Here is a 13097-nt window from a genome sequence, read left to right on the forward strand (position 1 = left end):
CCACAGGCTTGTATCACTACATCCAAGCCCACTGCAGTCTCACTTCATTGAGCACAGTTTCAGAACCACTTCTCCCTTTTCTTGGGAAAATTGCTGAAATACTACATTTTAAAAATCCCCACGTGGTGATACGTATGCCCAACGACATGCTAATACTCAAATGTTTAATGTTCCTGTTAAGGACCAGAAAGGTCAGGCTTACAAAAAACCAAGTATGACAATGATTAACTAGGATATAATCATAAACTCAGAAGATGAAATGTCATTGTTAATTTAAAAAATTTTTAGGCTTAATCATTGACAATAAACAACTTCTTTAAAGCAGCCACAAAGGATTGAGGATGGTAGGCTGCACAGATATCTGTTGAATGGAAAACAAGGAGGATGACTTCAAGAAGAGTGAGCAATGAGAACACAATGACAGACAACCTCAAGTTCATTAGTCAGCCTGTCTCAGCTGCTTCTTAGTTGTTGATAGCCACGCTAACCTAGCTGAAAGCAGTCAGAAATAGAATGGATCGATTTGAGCAGAGACTTCAGAAAGCTACAAATAACAAAAGCCCTGTAAATAAGAGCTACAGTGGCAAACCAAAGAGTAATTATTAGTTTTTATTCAGCATTTTTGAACATTAAAACTAAGGAACTCTCACCTTTAGTTCGTAGATTATTCAAATATATTATTCTCGGTTTTCCTAGAGTAGAAATACATGTAGGTGTATTAAACAACCCTTTAATGGATACCATACCGAACTGGAAATGAGAACAATGATCTCGAGGCCCTTTTTTGTTCTTTGTTCACCATATGATCCTAGCACAGTCACTGAACCTCTCCATGCCCTAGTTTCTTTGTAAAATAGAAATAATAATAACCCTCTACTGGCCTGCCTCTCAGAGATATTATAAGAAATAACAAATTAATGCTTTAAAAGCTCTTTGAGGTACTTGGATGAAAGGGTATAATTGTAACTACATATCATTAATAATTAGCACTAATATCCAGTAGAACTCATGAGCGTTCCTAAATTAGCTGCCTGGGTGACTCAAAGAACATGAAGGATTCTGTTTTTAAAATAGGCTTGGATTACAAAAAAAAAGAAAGATAAGCTTAGATTTCTTCTTGTGAGTTTAATTTTTATTATTTATGATCAAACCATATATATTAAATATAGTATGAGTAAAAGTAAAAGAAATTTTTAGTAACTACAATTCTTATGTTCACTGCTGTTATAGCTAATCTATGTTTGGGGGGGATGTATAGGTAGGTATGCTTGTGTCAGAATCTGGTTTTAGAATTAATGATTAGTTTACTGCAATTAGTTTACTGGAATTTTCTGTGAAAGCATTATTCATGTCCCTATAGAATAATAAGAATTTTACCTGCAATTACATGTTTATCTGAAACATGAAGCGTTCCTGTGAGTCTTCTGTCATTCCCATCATTGCTTAATCAGAAATACAAAATCAAACATGTAGGCCTGTGAGGTTTTATCCAGTGTCTACCCTACAGTAGACGAAATTTTGCCCATTAGATTCGTGGCTTCAGTATTTCTATTTTGAAAGATATGCATAAACACATTTAAACATCCATGACTATATAATGTGCATATTTTTATATACATACTTACTATATACCAATTTATAAAAATATTATATGAATGTACATTAACTACACATATACTAACAACTGTTAACAACAAAAGCCTCTTTGGGTGTATGGGCCAGGTAAGAAAGCAGTGGTTATAGACAATTTGTCACTATTGATGGAAAAGCAACTCAAAATATATGTTCCTGTGTATAATACTCATGGTTCCTTAACATTTATATTACTTCATTTTGTTTTCACAATTTTGTGAGGCACACATTGTTCAAAAAAAGAGGCCCAGAGGGCTTAAAGACTTGCTACAAATTGTCAAATAGCAGAGTCAAAGTCAAACTTTTGAGATTCTCAAATGCACTGTTCCCTGTAGTACTTGGTGGTTACCAGCTTGATGTGACAGGCCAGAACGTATTTATAGTACGGACATTTTTGGCTTGTGATTGCCTGCAGAATCTAAAATTCAGCCAGACTTAAATTTTTAAAACTTAAGCTGCTATTCTTATGTTTATGGCTGTGTCTTCAGCAAAAACTTTGTTTTATTCATCTTTGTATCCATGATGTCAGGCATAAATACTCAAAGTATTTTAGGGATGAAAATAAAAAGTATATTGTGATGATCAGTTGAATAAGAAAAAGAAAAACCCATATATATAATCACCTCCAAAACAGGCGTGTGCATGTGTGTGTGTGTGTGTGTGCGCACACACATATAACACCCTCCTTTGAATTCTGATCATCAGTCAGGTTTGGGAAGCTCTGGTTTCATTAACTTATCCAAGGTCACCCAGAACTGTAAATAGACCCAGAAACAAACTCAAATCTTACAAGTCCAAGTTAAAGATCTTTTCACTGGACCTTTACTGAATACATATGATGGGGTAGGAGAGAAAAGTAGCAATTTCAAGTTTTTTAAAGTATTTTTTATCATATTGTGTTACATGGTTTTGTTTTATTTTTTTAAGATTTTATTTTTAAGTATCTCTACAACCAACATAGAGCTTGAACTCACGACTCCGAGATAAGAGCTGCATATTCCACCGATGGAGCCAGCCAGGTGCCCGTCTGTTACATGGTTTTAAGATTAAATGAGTTTAGGGGCGTCTGGGTGGCTCAGTCGGTGAAGTGTCTGCCTTTGGCTCGAGTCATGGTCCCAGGGTCCTGGGATCGAGCCCTGCATCAGGCTCCCTGCTCAGCAGAGAGTCTTCTCCCTCTCCCTCTGCCTGCCACTCTGCCTACTTGTGCTCTCTATCTCTGTCGGATAAATAAAATCTTTTTTAAAAAAAGTATTAAATGAGTTTATACCTGTAGAGTGCTTAGAACCGTACCTGACATGAGGCAAGTAACATGTTAAATAATAAGTCTGTTGTCTAATTATAGTGCTCCCGTTGCCCAGGGTTAAAATTGGTAAGATTGTGTTAGATATAGGCATTTTCTGTGTAGAAAAAATGTATGTAAATAATGGTGGAATCCCCGGTCTTTTTTTTTTTTTTTTGTCATGGAAGCTTTGAATTTGTATAGCTGAAAGTATTTCTATATTGTTTCTTTTAATCTTTCCTGACATCTTAAAAGAAATGTTAATAGTATACCTATTAGAGGGACGCCTGGGTGGTTCAGTCGGTTAAGCGTCTGCCTTCGGCTCAGGTCATGATCCCGGGACTGGGATTGAGTACCGAATCCGGCTGCCTGCTCAACAGGGAGCCTGTTTCTCCCTCTGCCTGCCACTCCCTTTGCTTGTGCTCTCTCTCACTCTCTCTAGCAAACAAATAAAGTATTTTTTAAAAAGTAAAAAAAATAATATATCAAAGTTTTGGACTTGTAGCTGTGTAGTATTTTCATACCATTTTCTTTAAGATACAGTTATAGTTAAGGTACCTGAGATGATGTACTATATTTTACATTGTCCTCCTATCACTAAACTAGTTCCAAAATCGATTCTTACTGTTGTGTAATCAAGTATTCATTGTTTAGAAGCCATCAGCTGCTCGGATTGATCTTTCAAATGAAATATTTCCCTGGAACGAGGTAATAGATAAACTTGGTTCTATTTAATTTATCTACTTCTCTACAAGTTTCTTTGTAGTCTTTCAGCCTTTAACAAATTTTTATACTTGTTAACTATAAATACAATTGTACATTTTCACCCCGAGTAAATGAAGAACCCAATTTGATATTTTTAAGGGCTTTTTTTTTTTTTTCAGATTTTATTTATCTATTTGACAGATAGAGCCAGAGAGCACAAGCAGAGGGAGGGGCAGAGGGAGAAGGAGAAGCAGGCTTCCCGCAGAGCAGGGAGTCGATGCGGGACTCGATCCGGGACTCGATCCGGGACTCGATCCCAGGACCCTGAGATCATGACCTGAGCCGAAGGCAGACGCTTAACCACTGAGCCACCCAGGCGCCCCTAAGGACTCTTTGATATATTGTGAGAAAGTCTGTGAAAGACTGTGAAAATTAGTTTTTGTTCAATTTTATAAGTTGTATTACTTTTCAGAGAAGTTATTGCATAGCTAGCAGCAATTTCTAGGGGCTCCTCTATTCCTTTGTGTGCTTTGGGGGTGAGGGGGCATACACATACACAGAATGCCTTCACATCTTCATGCAGAATATGAATGTAGTCTTTAATATACTTCATTAAGTGAATTATACTATTCCATTTTCCAGAGGTGGGGATAGACCAGAACAGAAGGTATTTTCAATGTCAGGAGGGACCTCGTAGGTAGAGAGGATTAGACCAGAAGGTACAGATCTGTGAAGCCAGAAGGGAGAATTAGATACCATTAGTGGTGAAGCAGCTGACTACCGGAGTCTAGAGTCAGCCAACAAAAGGGAATTAAATTAGCATTTATTGAATACTTACTATGTTTCAGACTTTGTAGCAGGTACCTTACAAAAGAAGGAATGTCTGGCTAGGCTTCATAAACCTAGATGGTTTGAGTCTCGGAAGTCAGAGAAAATGGTGTTAATAAGCAGGACACTTGAACAAATCCTATTATTCTCTGCCTTTTAAAATACTTATACGGGGGTGCCTGGCTGGCTCAGTTGATACAGCGTGTGACTCTTGATCTTGGGGTTGTGAGTTTGAGCCCCACGTTGTGTGTAGAGATTACTTAAAAATAAAATCTTAAAAAATACTTAGGGGCGCCTGAGTGGCTCAGTTGGTTGAACACCTGACTCTTGAATTCAGCTCAGGTCATGATCTCAGGATCATGAGAGCATGGTTGGGCTCCGTGCTCAGCGGGGATTCTGTTTGTCACTCTCCCTCTGCTCCTCCCCGGCTCCTGCTCACTCTCTTTCTCAAATGGATGAATGGATAAAATCTTTTAAAAAAATACTTATACTGTATAGTTTATTATAAGAATTAAAAATTACATGATAGTGAATGTTAGTTATTATAATCAACTCCACATCTTTTGAACCATATCCATCCCTTCTTCGTTCTTTCCACAATAGAAGACCATCATTCTGTCTTTTCTGAATCTCAACTCCTCCTGTCTACTGGAGGACCTAGCTCCATCAGTCGTTCTCTTTGTTGTGTATTCAACTTCTCACCCTACTTGTTCCTAGCCATTGGTAATTTCATTTGTGGAAAGTATCTCCCTCATATCCTCCCTCCCTCTAGCTTCTCAGAATAATGTTTGATCAAATATCTGGGCACCCTGTTGTCCAGCGAAGTTGGCACATAAAGTTAGCCATCACAGCCCATTAAGTAGGGTGCCAACTTACAGTAGGTTACAAAGTCACTGTGACCTGATCTGGTTTCCCACCAAAGCAAGAAGCTCTCAATAGCATTGCTGCAAGCTGGCTATGTTCATTTGACCTGAAGGGCGTCTCACTGTAGTTTCAGCCAATTGTCCTACTTCTAACCTGTGGAACTACTCAGAATCGGTCTATACCGTATCCCACATACTAATTTTTCAAATAAATTAAGACTCCTGTCATAGTCTCCCAAGTGTTCCCCCTCCCCAGGTTAAATAGCCCCAGATTATTCTTCTAATCCTCATAGCATAGGATTTCTTTGATGCACTCTAATTTTGTCAGTTTTCATAAAATATGATGCCTTGAACTGAACACATTTTCTAAATGGGTTCTAACTCCTTTATGCTGGAAAAAAAAAAATCAACTTTGAGTCTCTGTTTATATTCTTCCCATAAAACAAAAGGAACTTCTTGTTGCGAGAACCACTAAAACCATTATTTATGACTAATAATCAAACTAGCCTTAATATAGTATATACTATATATATAGTGTGTATGTATATATATATGTATATATACATATACACACACAAACTACAAACTATATATGTATATATGTGTATACCTCTTACACATCCTGCAATGTATCATTTTCCTTGAGACTCATACACCTGTGGAAGTCACACTGTATACCTAAAATCCTGATTTTTTAGGTATCTGCCTATACCTGTCTTGTGAGTCAGGTGAAGATGACTCATCCCCAAGCCAGGAGTAAATCTTGATTGGTCTAAGCCAATTAGAGTGTTTCTGGATGGAAGCAATCTCCTTTATCAGGAGATTGGTTTAACAGCAAGCGTGTGATACAGTTCTGGCTAATTAGATGTGTACGGAAGTCTGCTCAAGCTGCTTCTTGGAAAGATTTCCTCATTCATAAAAAGGAGATTCCAAGAAATGGCCTCTTTCCTGCCTCTGGATATTATATCAGGATATATTGGCAGGAACTGCATTTTGCTATCAGCTGGAAATGTCAGAGTGAAGATATTGAAAGCACATAATCCTTAATGTCAACCAACCCCTCCTCTGTATTTTCTGCCCTTCCTTTATTCTTACAATTATATGAGATAATTAACTACCTTATCATTTAAGTCAGATTGAACCAGGGTTCTCTGTTACTTGTGTCCAAAGTCATCTTAATTGATAAACTCTGCCCTTGATGTATTTCAGAAACTGAGTTAACTCTTCATCTAGCCATTGGTAGGAAATCCAAAATCCTCCCAATATTTCTTTGAAATTCCTCAGGCTGACATTCTTCAAGTCCAACTTCTTGATTCTATTGAATTCTTGATCATGCATCTCATCTCCTGTGGCAAAGAGTTTCCTTATGCACTGTGTTCATCCTGCCATGGAACATGACTTCTTTTCCTCAATATAAAAAAATCCATTCATATCAGACACACAGAGCCTGTGCATTGTGTGTGCATGTGTGTGTGTGCATATGCGTGCACCAACTTCACTGAAGGTTTAGGATAAGGGAATAGAGTTTACATTATTCCAGTAAAACACCTTAAAATGGATTATTAGACATTCTTGGTTTTTTTTTTTTTTAAACATTTTATTTATTTGACAGAGAGACACAGTGAGAGAGGGAACACAAGCAGGGGGAGTGGGAGAGGGAGAAGCAGCCTTCCCACGGAGCAGGAAGCCTGACTTCGGGCTGGATCCCAGAACCCTGGGATCATGAACTGAGCTGAAGGCAGACGTTTAAAGACTGAGCCACCCAGGCGCCCCTAGACATTCTTGTTTTTAAACATCCTCAGGAATTCTGTCTATTGGAAATTTTCACTGATCACCTTCCATAGTAGTCTCTGACTTCAATCTTCAAGCTAATCTCTTCAGGAAGAAGCACTTCATCACAATTCTTAGACTTTGTTTTCAGATTAATTCCATTTTCCATCTACTTAGGGACTGGGGTTTATCTTTGCATGTCAAAACTCATTACATGCACTGCTAAATTAGGAGCCATTTACTTTGGGTCTTACTTTTGGGGGTTATAGAAAAGTTGGCAGATACTTGAAAACTTCAGTCCCTCCGTTCATCCTCTTCTATGAGTATCTGCCAAAGGAAGGAAGCAACACAGAGTAATGTCCTCACTGATTGGAATTCTGCCACTTCATCTTAGAAGAAAGAGCTATAGTAACTGTGAGTTTTATTTATTTATTTATTTATTTATTTATTTATTTATTTATTTATATTTATTATTTTATTTTTATTTATTTTTTTTAAAGATTTTTTATTTATTTATTTGAGAGAGAGAGAATGAGAGACAGAGAGCACGAGAGGGAAGAGGGCAGAGGGAGAAGCAGACCCCCTGCTGAGCAGGGAGCCCGATGCGGGACTCGATCCCGGGACTCCAGGATCATGACCTGAGCCGAAGGCAGTCGCTTAACCAACTGAGCCACCCAGGCGCCCTATATTTATTATTTTAGAGAGAGAGAGAGAGAGAGCACATAAGCAGAGTTTGGGGGACGGCAGAGGGAGAGGGAGAGAGAGAATCTTAAGCAGCCTCCATGCCCAGCGTGGAACCTGATGCAGGGCTCGATTCCACGACCCTGGGATCATGACCTGAGCTGAAACCAAGAGTTGGACACTTAACCTACTGAGCCACCCAGGCACTCCAAAGTCACTGTGAGTTTTAAGAGATACTTTCCCCCTGTATTAGCATTACAAGAATGCTAATACAAAGAGTGTTTGACAATATTAGCAAAGTGAGTCTTCTCAGAAACCTTGAATCTTTTTGTGTGCTAAAGACGTCTACGGCATGGGAATTCCTCATTTCATCACCAGTTTCTATTCAAGGTAAAACTTTGAGAAAAATAAAACTTGACTTTTAAGAACGCTTAGAAATGTATTGTCTACCTACATCCCTGCAAGTCTCTTAGGTATCAAGGAAGCCAAATATGTCACCGCTTTCGTTCAGTGGTGTGTCGGTTGGATTGGGCTGGGGTGTGGTGTCTTTCTGGCAGTAGCGGACTGGGGAATTTTCAGGGAGAGACTGGGTAGGCTGAGTCCACGATAAATTTAACCACGTCTCTCTAACCAGACATTTTCTTAGGTCTCCTTTCTGACCAGCTGTCTTTTTGAGTCCCTCTGGTCTGCTTCTAGAAAGGATGGAGGTAGCAAACATGATCCCAAAACAATTATTACTCCACAAAAATTCCCCTTAATTACTCTTGTGGTTGCATTTTCAAAAGTAATCTGCTCTCTTAATACATTCATTTTCTTCATTCATTCCTTCATTCAATATTTATTGTTTTCTATATGCTCAGTATGCCTCATCATTACTCTCCTTGAAGTTAGAATATTCATGAATATACCTCAAACTCTTGTTATTTCATAACCATGTCAAATCGATATAATGCTCTTCCTAAGGATTCAAATGGGATTCAACGCAACAAGGACCAGTTAGGTCAAGGGAAGTTGGGCTGTTCTTTACAGTTTATTGTTGCACTTATTGTCAGTTAATCTTGAGAATTCAAAAGAAATAGTGCCATAAGCAGATTTGTTTACTAGTGTTACTTGGCTCCGTAAACATTTTACAGTGTTTTCATAAAAGTAGTAGAGGTGATTACAGAACTTCAACTTGAATAAAATTAAACAAAACAATGAGATTTATTCTGTTGCTGATCTCAGTCTGCTCACTGTAGCTACCGACTTAGTCAGCTGTAATGTCAGATACTGAACATGCTCTTGGCATAGAGTTTAGTAATATGATGCCGGTTCCAAAAAACTTAGATAACTTTTTAGAATTGTGCCTACCCAAAAAGCGATTTCATTTTGCTCTTGATTATGTTTGGTTTGAACAATGTTTGCTTATGCAAAATAATACTAACCAAAGCATCTCTTTCAGAATAGATTGAAACCACCAAGAACTACACTTATAAATAAACATACACAGTTTTTTAAAGATGATGATGCAACTAAACTACTGGATTCATTTCCTGAGGCTGCCATAACAAAGTACCACAAACTTTGGGTGGCTGAAACAAGAGAACCTCACAGTTCTGGAGGCTAGACATTTAAGTTCAAGGTGTGGACAGGGTTGATTTCTTCTGCCAGGATGGGGTTGGGAGGGAGAATCTCCCCTGTGGCTTCTGATGGTCTGTTGACAATCATGGGTGGTCTGTGGCTTGAGGATGCATCACCCCAAAACTGTCTTTATCTTCGTATGGTGTTTCCCCTGGTGTATGTGTCTATCCCCAAATCACCCTTTAAATAAGGACATCAGTAATACTGGATTAGGGGCCTATACTTCTCTCGTATGACATCATCTTAATGATATCTGCAATAACCCTATTTCCAAATGAGATCACATTCTGAAGTACTGGGGATTAGGACTTCAACATAAGAATTTGAGGGGGAGGGGCCCCTGGGTGGTTGGTTAAGCATCTGACTCTTGGTTTCAGCTCAGGTCATGATCTCAGGGTCCTGGGATGGAACCCCATGTCAGGCTCTGCCCTCAGCAGGGAGTCTGTTTGAGATTCTCTCTCTGCCCCTCCCCCATTCTCTCTCTTCTCAAAATAAATAAATAAAGTCTTTTAAAAAAACAATTTTGGGGGGACACAATTCAACCCATAAGACTTGTAATTAAAATTATGTTTTGGGGCGCCTGGGTGGCTCAGTTGGTTAAGCGACTGCCTTCGGCTCAGGTCATGATCCTGGAGTCCCTGGATCGAGTCCCGCATCGGGCTCCCCGCTCTGCGGGGAGCCTGCTTCTCCCTCTCCCACTCCCCCTGCTTGTGTTCTCTCTCTCGCTATGTCTCTCTCTGTCAAATAAATAAAATCTTAAAAAAAAAATTATGTTTTGTAATAATTGTTCTTCCATTCCTTCAACAGATATTTATCACTTGTGTGCCAAGCACTATGCCAGATACTGGGAATACCATAATAAATAAGATACACACCTTGCCCTCAAAAAACTTTAGTTCATGGATTTGTGCCCCTTTTCACTTCCAAGGAAATGAAATAAAACACAAAGGGACTATGAATGATCATAAACCATGTGGCAGGATAGCTAAAAACAATAATGATGATCAATATTTGTTGGACACTATGCAGTGCCATCCTGTAAATTATCTCACTGAACCCTTAAAACAACACTACAAAGTAGGAACTATTATCACTTCTATTTATAGATAAGGAAACTGAGGCTCTGGAAAGGCTAACAGATGACCGCGGGAGAATTTAACCTGATGGTCTGGCACTTGAGCTGGATTCCCTTGCTACCTAATCCTTACATTTACATACATCTTGTAATGGCGGGAAGAATTGAAACGTGTCTTTCTTTCCTTTTTTTTTTTTTCTTTCTTTAAGATTTTATTTCTTTATTTGCGAAAGAAAGAGAGTATGAGGGAGAGGGAGAAGCAGGCTCCCCGTGGAGCAGGGATCCCATTGAGGGACTCAATCCCAGGACTCCAGGATCGTGATCTGAGCCGAAGGCAGATGCTTAACCGATTGAGCCACCCAGGCGGCCCTGAAAGCATGTCTTTCTATCATCTTTGAACAGTGTGTAAAGTAATATCTATGACTAATCCAGGGTAGGGTTATCATTTCTTCCTTTGTTGCTTTCTTTCTGACTTGTCAACATTCACAAATCCATTTGTTTCTTTTGTCAGCATTTCTTCCTATGTATCTTACTTCACCTTTCCCCCCCTTTCCAGAGAGGGCTTCCCTTTCTACCCAGAAAGTGAATTTGCACCGCAGAGTATGTTAAATCCAGGTTCTGTACAGAGAAGTTTAATGGGAAGGTAGTTGGCATACTCTTCTAGGACAAAGAACAGAAAGCATCTTCCCTTTTAGAGATAAGCCTTTTGGGAAAGGGTTCTTTCCAGAATTGAAAACAATCCTGTTTTCAGGCTGTATCTATTGAATCTACCTCTCCCTCTATCGAAAGCCCAGCCTCTCGGTGCCACTGCTGATAACGAGCTTCTTATTGACCTGGTGACAGTAGATAAGGGGTTGCTGGCGGATCAGAGGGGTATTTTTTCTCCACGATTTAAGGCAAAAATGTAACTCAGTAACAGCACCTTTGTGAAGAAAAACAAAATGTAATAAGCTGAGGTCAGCTAGTTCTTCGACCTGATAAGTCTCCAAAATTAAACTCATAATAAATTAAGCGGGTGCCCAGTCATACATTTCACTGTCTCTTTTCTAATAAGTGACACGGTTCTGAGGGGAAATGATTCTGTTTGATTATGTAGTGCATCGTGAGTAATACAAGAAGGGTACCTAGGGCATATATATCTCTATATTTATATAAATATAGATAAATAAATAAATATATATATATATATTTACATTTCCTAAAGACTTTAATAAGATCCTCTCTATTGTAAAGAGGCACAGTTCAAAAATAACTCCATTTTAGGGACAAGCTTTGCATTTCCAATGTGTTAAATGATGGCAAACCCCACAGTTACTGTGACTTATTCCAGAAATGTCTTTTAAAGTTTAGGTACTAATTATCACTGGAAGTACAAACTGAAAGAAGGTCAATTCCAGCAGTGTAGAATATTTGTCTCTAAAATCTTTCCCTTGAAATTGGTATAGACACGACCCATTTACTTATTGTAATGTTAATTAATTTCCCTACATTAGGTGCATCTTGGGCACAGTCATTAATTTATCCAACAAACATGTATTGAGGATCTACTTTATTCCAGGTACTGACCTAAAAGCTGAGGATTCACAGTGAAGTGAGAGATAAGAGCATATCCTCAAGGAGTAGATTGTCAAATAGGGGCGACGGGGACGTAAATAGGGCATTTCAATGCAATGTGGTAAGTAATAGGATGCAAGTATGTACAGGGAGTCTGCAAGCCACAGCCTAAGCCAGGCTGTGAGGTGAGTGGAGTCAGGAAAGTGATCCAGGAGATGGAAACATTTAAGCTACCTCATGAGTAATATCTATTGTTAGAGGTGACTTACAGATCACCAGATCTGGTAAAACTCGATTTTGTCAGTTCCCAAATGTTCCAAATAGTAAGTGCCTTCCTTTTGCAAACTCTAAAAAAAGAAAAAAATATTTTGATGATGGAGAATTCAGCCATGTGTGACTTCCTTTGTCTTTTCTAGCTCAATTAATTAAGGCCAGAGACATTAAGAAAAAGATGTTTTCAATGGAGAAAATTAACAACTGGGCAGGAACTTAACTGCTTGAGTTAGAGAAAGAAATATCCTGTATACAGTCTTAACCAGAAAGAAACAGGTATGATTCCTTCTCATTTCAGGAAGGCTTAATGTGAGACAGTTTCCAAATGTGTTCCTTAGATACCAAACCTCTGTTCTTTCCATCTTTAAAACCACTCATTCCAGGCTTAAAAGTCAGCCATATATCTGTTTACTGACACCACACACAGCTTTGAATAAGTGTGATGATAGCAACAATAATTGTACTTCAGAGTCAGAGGTGAGGGGCCCATTTCCCCCTCCTTTTGTAATATAGCCGTTACTGAAAAAGTCGTTTAGGAACTTTTTATTCACTTATTCAGATATTATTCACCCTTAAAAAATTATTGTATGGCATGTAAATTATATCTTAATGAAGCTGTTTTATTTTATTTTTTTTACTTTTTAAAAGAGATTTATTGGGGCGCCTGGGTGGCTCAGTCGTTAAGCGTCTGCCTTCGGCTCAGGTCATGATCCCAGGGTCCTGGGATCGAGCCCCGCATCGGGCTCCCTGCTCCGCGGGAGGCCTGCTTCTCCCTCTTCCACTCCCCCTGCTTGTGTTCCCTCTCTCCCTATCTCTC

This window comes from Neomonachus schauinslandi, chromosome 12 (genome assembly GCF_002201575.2).
Source record: "Neomonachus schauinslandi chromosome 12, ASM220157v2, whole genome shotgun sequence".
Taxonomy (NCBI): domain Eukaryota; kingdom Metazoa; phylum Chordata; class Mammalia; order Carnivora; family Phocidae; genus Neomonachus; species Neomonachus schauinslandi.